The following is a 7,512-nucleotide window of genomic DNA, read 5'->3' as shown; positions in this document are numbered from 1 at the left end:
ACTTTTAAACATACTAGAATCAGACATGTGTTAACCTAGATTTCAATTGGGATCATCTTTTGGGTAGAGGATGAAGAAGAGCATGCTAACTAACTGTTGAGGTCATATTTAAGCAGGAACATGATGTAAACACTGTCTTGCCAGAATGAGCTACTTTCATCATGCCTCATCTGTTTCCATCGTTACTATGTTTTTAGTATCTTTGAAGGTTAAATTTATAGAGGTAAGTTACTACTATGTAAAAAGGGATGTGTGAAAAACGAAGACCTCCCTGCTGCAACATAAAAAGGCAAAGAAGCTCCTGTGGTGAAACACTTACAGTAGTTTTATAGGAATAATTTGGACATTATAGTTTTTATTAAAGGTTGGTTTAAAGTACTGTGGTCATGCTGATTAGGTGTGTAGGATGCAACTGCTTTGTGTTGAAGCAAAATTGTGTTTACAGGAAGCCAAGTAAATAGGAAAGGAGTATTTGCGGTTCAAGGGAGAAGGATTGTTATTAATGTTCCAGTGACTTGGTAAACTAAAAGTCTGGGAAGTTGGTTGTGGGTTAAGAAAACCACAGGTACTCAGACTCTGTTTAAATTCAGCCTCACAAAATTTATTTGAATGTGCACGTAGAAATCCAAATATTGTGGTGATCGAACAGCGGACGCTCTTTGCATTCTCAAAATGTCATTACAGGACACTGTAAAATGGTTGAAGAATCAGAAAGCCACACTTATGTTCTGTAGTTTAAAATCATTTCTGTATAAAAAACATCAAGGAGAACAGGCAACATGTTTTAGGTCTGAATAAGGTAATACTAAGAAAGGATGTGAYACCTAAATGCTTGTTACTTAAGGTTGCTCCAACATGATGGAGATTATCTGCAAGGTTCTGACCATGTACCAGATAATGATGCTGTCCTTAAAAAGGATAAATGAAAATAATGTTAAATATATATGCATCCTGATAGTTGTGAATTCCTTCAAGTATTTTTCATAGATTACRTTGTTCTAGACAGTATTAGCCTTATCATTTAAGATGCCACAATTAAGGAAAACACAAAGCATATCAAAATTGTACAGTTTGTACTAAAGTCTAACTAATCTACAGCTGAAAGGGTTGAAGCTAACCTTGTACAGCAGAAGCATGTTAAAAATTGTTAGTGATACTGAGTCTGGAATTTGACCCAAGGTTTCCAAAACAGTTTGAAAAAGTAGTTTCACAGAGTGCATGTCCAAATTTTGTTAAACTATATGTTGCATTTTACCTAACATTTGAAAGAATTTGTAACCAGAGACTATAGATCAGTTATATTTATGCTTTTTTTGGATGGCTTAGCTGGAGCAGAGAAAACAACAAACAGCTCAGTCTCCTAAAATATTTTCTTTCATTTGTATGACAAAGCTATACAAAAATCCTAGCTGAAAGTGAGGGCTCACGTTATTTGATATTGTATTTAAACACAGTGCAACGTAAGAAGAGAGCACTGAGTATATGTAGTAAGATATCTGACCTGAGAAAGTCATATGAAGAGTTTGAGGAGGAGGAAATAAGGATAATTACATTAAATTGATTTTGCTACTATAAAAATCATGTGGAGGTTTGCTTAAATCGTTATGATTTTGCTTTCCTTTCCAGGAGGGGGACGTGGGAAAYTTGATTTTAAGCTGAAGTAACCCAGAAGAGTTGCAGTATTTCTAGATTCTTTCACTTTATCTAAGGCACTATAATCCAGTGGCCTGTGACAAGAGAGGATTTTCACTCAATCGCAGCCTAGAAATATCAAATGTTCTCTTGACAAACAACACTGAACTCTTTATTGACACAGTGAAGCATTGTTTTTGTGAATGGACACTTGAGTTTCTCAGTATAATGTCTGCATTGTTGCACAGTGTAATATTTATATGCACAAAATGTGTAATTGAATACTTAGGACCAATTCAGAGCTGCTGTAGTGGGTATGACTACTTTGATGTCAAATGATTTGCACATGCCTGCATCATGGCTGAATGTGATCTCTTAGCTTTTCAAAGTTATGATGCTGAAGATACTAAGGTGACTGTTACGGAAATTTATTTCCTAATTATATCACTCTTTTTCCACTAAGGATGTAGCTTTGATCAGTTATTCACTTACTTTTCCTCAGACAAGGCTATATGTTTAAAACTTTTCTTTGTTCAGTTAGTACTGAAGCAACAAATCTGCTATATCAGCTTCTGCAGAAAATGTGAGGGAAACGATGGTTGCAATTCCATCCAACTCCAAAACATGAAACACCACTAAGGAAAACAATCAGGATGTCTGTATCTTTTTTCTTTTCTTTTTTTTTTTATCTTCTACTAATGTTCTCAATGTTAGACTATCTTCATGAGCGAGCCCTATTAGAGTTATCAAGTGCCTCAGCTTTGTTTCAGTGTTCAACCAGCTGTAAAGAACATTTTATTGCCTTGTATATTCTTCTACCATAAAACTTATCRCTTAAGTAAATCACTTTAGTATTAGTTAATAGATGACTCTAAAAATGAAGAGGCTTTGGTTTTATTTTTTTAATTTAATTTGACTATAGTCAGGGATTTGCATAAAACAGTACATTCAAAGCAAGCACCAACCTGTGTTAGAGTATTTGTAGGGTTTTTGTACCCCATGAGTAATGTACCATCCTATGCACTGTGCCACAGAAGAGCAGCTGGGTGCTGTGTGTGAGGAGGCTGCTTGCTAGCAGGCATGGCTTATTTGAACCTTGTTTCAGGAAATAACATTTTTGCAGTTAATTACCAATTTTGCTCTTTAAAGGGGTCCAGAACCTTCACGATCCTGAATCAGCAAAGCACTTCAATACATCTTCAAAACTAAGAACTCGTTTACAGTTTTGTTTAAGAAAGATGTGAGGTCTTTTGCTTGAGGTTAAACAGGCAAGTGCATTCCTAAATCAGGGCCTAACATGTTATGGTTCTCAGAGGTTTCCAGGAATCTTGAATATCCTGAAAAACTGACTTTGCAACTTTCCAAGTTAAGTATAACCTAGAATTATAAAAACAAAATCAAGCCATTTTACCATGAAGCATCCTGGAAGGTCTTCTAAAATCCATTTTCCTGTCATCACTGATGCTAGTCTAGTCAAAGAAATTCTAGCAGACTGTTTATGTTTTGGTAACCGGAAAAAAAAAAAAATACAGATTGCATAAGCCTATTTTTTAGGAAACCAAGTTGAAAGGAATCAAATATTCAATACAAAATAATTCAATTTTTGGAGATGGAGAAGCAGAAGAAAGAAGAATAATTGAATTGCTATTCACCTCCTGATTATAACCTTCTTCAGAGCAGAAGGTGGTATTTTGTGGTCTCCTTCCTTTGACTAAATAAAGAAATGGATGTTAGGAGCACTAACAGCCAAGTTTTTACTTCAGTGTTTTATTTAATGTGTGCCATTTTCTCCACACTTATTTCCTAATGTATAACACCCAGTTATTGTAATATGCTACTGATAAATTATTAAAATGTTATAAAAATGCTTTTGCTCCAATTCAGCAAGTTAAAAGCAGAATCAAAGCTATTTTCTCATTGTTTGTGGGTAATTTACACACACAGCCACTGTTACTTGTGGAGTGGGTCTAAACATCTTACTATAAGTTCTAAACATGACATTTTCTGTAATAGTGTATTAAATTGTCGTAGCTCATTACTTCATCTTCTGTAATGATAGACTCTGATCTTCTCTTATTCCCGCTGAAGACAGTGCTGATTGCCATGAGTGTAGGCTCAGGCCTCAAATCATTTTTAAACAGAATTTCTTGAAAGCGATTAATTGACGAAGCATTCTGTGAACGTGGACTGTTTTGTTCATCCCGTTATTTATTTATTTAGTCTGTTATATGAGAGAGAGAGAGCAAGCTGAAATAAGTTTTATGTTGTGAGAGACACTATGTTTATTCATTTAATGTAAAATTTGGTTTAMGTTGGGATTGGGCTGAAGAGGTATTTTAATTCATTCGGAACTGAAATGTAAAACCAGACAGCCCAAACAACATTAGAGGACTGGAGAAGCATGTTATAGCTGAAAAAGCGATCCTTCCTGTGYGTAGAAGCTGCCTAAAACTGCCTGGCTTTGGGCTGAGGGTAACGGGCTGCAGCGCAGGCACAGCACCTCCCCGCAGACCRGCCAGGATGCGCCCGGAGCTGGAGATCTCGCGGTTCGACTCCAGTTTCCACTCCCTGGTTCCCCAGATCTGTGCAGGGGTAAGGCTCTGCAGCTTTGCAGGTTCCCACATTTCAGATTTCCTGGGGAAATTTCAGTTCGAGTTAGCGTAATGCTTGAAAGCCCGAGAAGCGAAGATTTTGGAAGTGGCGAAATCCACGCTTTCCGCAGCTGGCTGAAGATGTGCACCAAGTTTGGTGAAAACCCTGCCTTTCTTTGATTTGCCCCAAATGTCCAGATATTTCAGATGAAGCATTTTGGGTTCRATGATGCAAGCCTTTTTTGATCAAGGCGTTTTCAGCAAAATATCCAGCACTTCCCAAATATGGGTGAGCCTAAGCTGGGAGGCTGCGTCGGCGAACTTCGGAAAAATTTGGACCACATGTGAACTCTGCCACTCATCAAATATAAATAATCCTACTCAGACCCTTACAGCTGCACTGAAACAGAGCTTTTGAAAAGATTGAACTTGGATCATGGTTTTATGGCTATCTCTAAAGTATTTTATTGCTGTTTTATGACACCAGAGTGTAAATTATGAGGCTGTAAAAGCTTGCAGTGTGAAGGTTTTATCCTTTGCTTATGTACAAAACATAAATAGTACCCTTTTTRTTTTTAGAATAAATATAAATAAAAAAATACAATTAAGAAGCAGAAGGCTTTGAACACTTCAATTTATTTTATTTTTATGTTTTAAGTGTGGGTACATTTGTCTGTCTGAGTTGGTGATGGTTGTTTTTATATATATATATATATATATATATATAAGTGAGGGAATAATTATATATAAATATAGGTCAAAAAAAGAGAAAAGGTGAGTGGAGAAAGAATTAGTGTGTATGTGTATTGTACATATGTAGATATTCCTAGTATTGCTGTAGCACTCTAAGACTAGAGAGGAAATGTCTTTTATTAGATAAACTAATATAGTGGATAAAAAATACATCCTTTGGGGGCACAAGCCCCCCCCCCTTTTTTTTTGTCTGAAACAAACATTACAGAATTTGTGTGTAAATACAATGAATTGGTTTATACTATATTTGTACACACATATACATACCTACGTAGATRCAGTTACATACGTGTAGCAACAGCAATATTTGCTAATTTGTATTATCATTGCATGTCTTGGTTTTCTATTTTTGGACTGTGAATGATACAAATGAAAATGTTTAGCTTCTTACTGCCTTTTTACAGCTAATATGAAAATGTGTAATTCAGGAACTGTATTATATTTTTGAGTCAGGAGGATTAAAAATGCATACTCGTTGGTTATGATATCATCAGGATTCATCAGTAGTTTACCTCAGCTTCATCCCTTGGGTTTTGTATCCGGTAGTCCTTCAGATTTTGCGCCGTTCCACATTGAGRTGACTCACTGTCATTTCCTTCTTCCACTATCTCATGCTGAGTGGCCATGGGACAGAAAAACTGTTTTCCTCTGCTCCTTTTAAGGTTCTTGTTCTATAGACTCTGTCAGATAAATTGTTTCATCAGCTTTGAAAGAGTTATTTTATAGCTGTGAAGTTCATGTTACCCCTCTGTCCCCAACTTTGGCGTAAGAGTCCTTTTCAGTCTCTTGACAAAAATGCTATTTTATGCTGTTAGAATGGAATTGAACTGTTTGTGGTTCTCCTGTTGACCAACACCTGAAGGACTGGGAAGGGACATGTGGGGCTATAGTTGCAAAATGTGTCAGTTTTAGCCATGCTAAATGATTATTGCTCTACTTTCTTACAGGTAGTCTCTTTATTTTGCTACAAGATGCAGGCAGATCACTTTGCCAGCTGTCAAGGCAAATATTGCTGTGTGGTCCTTGGTCTCAGCAACATATCTAGCATCCTGGTGACGGCTGTCTTCAAGGAACTGGACAGAACAAACCTCAGACTGCACCTGCATTTTGGATTTTCTGCTCTGTAAGTATGCTGTGCTATCTGGCATTTCCAAGCTTGTTAACCAGGAACGTTTTGACTTAGGAGCATCTGTAAAATTTATAGTAGTGGTTTTGATATGATTTGATACCTTTTAGTTGAATGAAACTTTGTATCGGGATGAAACAAGCATGACAGGTACTTGTATATCGATTTATTAGGCCCTATGTTTGGCAGAATTTTCCATGATTGTTAGAGAAATCAGTATTTTTCCTGTAGTACATCACACACATGCTATAAACAGTACGAAGACTGTATTTGATGGGTAGCATCTGATAAAAATCATTATCTTTCCACTGTGTTCAACAGGAAGGGTAGGATATGCTTTTAGTTACCTTGAAGATGCATTTTCATAAAACCTATATGTGCTTAGAGGTGTCTGTGAATGTAGAGAGATGGGACTGTTTAAGCAATGTTATGTGTATAGGTGTACATTTTCCAACTTTAAGAAAGATGTCTGCAACCTAACTGCACTTACTTTTGCTGAAATAAACATTTCTTGAGAAGAATTTAGCTGAACRGTTATTTTTGGTCTGGCAAAGGGAAAGCTGACTGAGTGACTGTCATTACTCTGATGCTGATTACTGGAACTGACCAGCTTAAGGGCAACTTGCTCACTTTATTTAAAAACAAAACTGGTCTTTCTGGGTCCAACTGTGATTTAGAAAGGGAGGAGCTCTAGACCACTTAAAAAAAAAAATAAAAGGGTCTCGTAGACAAAAGCATTTTGTGAACCCCACGTGATGTGGGAATGTGGGATTCAGGGAGTTAACAGGGTGATTCAGACATACAATCTTCACATTCGTTCCCACTCCTGAGAATTTTCCTTAAGGAATGAAACTTAATTCCCACACTTGGTCAAAACCAAACAACTCTTCTGCCCCACCTTTTCCCTTCTTTTTTTTTGACTGGAAAGTAAGAAATCTGAACCTAATAAACCTAACATTAAGCCCTGGCACGCACTGTAGTGCCCAGGATAACCTCAGGAGAAGAGAAGTGCTACATTAGCTGGCCTTTGCAGCAGTCCTCCCTGGGAGCTCTTTACGGATATGTTGCCGGATCGCTCCTCCCCTTTTCTCCCTCTGCTCCATATGGAGACATAAGCCAGCAGCTGGAAGCGGGGCCTGCAGGGTGGTTCTTCCTATTTTTTATTAGGAAGTAGAACAGAACAGAGAGACACCTGCMATGTGTACTATATGTATATATATTTTATATGTATATATATATATATATATAAAAAAATATAAAAATATTTCCTAGACCAAAAGCACTGGTTTAAAATCTCCCTGAAATAGAAAGTTCAGATCTTAGAGCCCTCAAGAGAGGGCTTGTAAGCCTCAAGAGGGCTTACAAGCTCTCTTGATGTAACTGTATTTTTTCCCTATATTAAAAAAAAAA

The 7,512-nt window shown here is 36.9% G+C and overlaps 1 long non-coding RNA gene across 5 annotated transcripts in view; it reads left to right on the top strand.

Annotated features, from left to right (window-relative positions):
- The window catches only part of LOC146593005 (uncharacterized), a 254,796-nt gene that overhangs the window by 196,185 nt on the left and 51,099 nt on the right, over positions 1-7,512 (top strand). For all 5 annotated transcript variants that reach the window (XR_014896477.1, XR_014896474.1, XR_014896476.1 and 2 more), the window contains exon 6: positions 5,924-6,099. This is a non-coding gene — a long non-coding RNA (uncharacterized LOC146593005). The remainder of the gene's footprint in view (positions 1-5,923; positions 6,100-7,512) is intronic.

Source organism: Rhea americana, unplaced genomic scaffold (assembly GCF_003343005.1).
Source record: "Rhea americana isolate MKP2758 unplaced genomic scaffold, rheAme1 scaffold_31, whole genome shotgun sequence".
Lineage (NCBI taxonomy): Eukaryota > Metazoa > Chordata > Aves > Rheiformes > Rheidae > Rhea > Rhea americana.
This window is presented reverse-complemented; position numbering and strand designations above follow the sequence as displayed.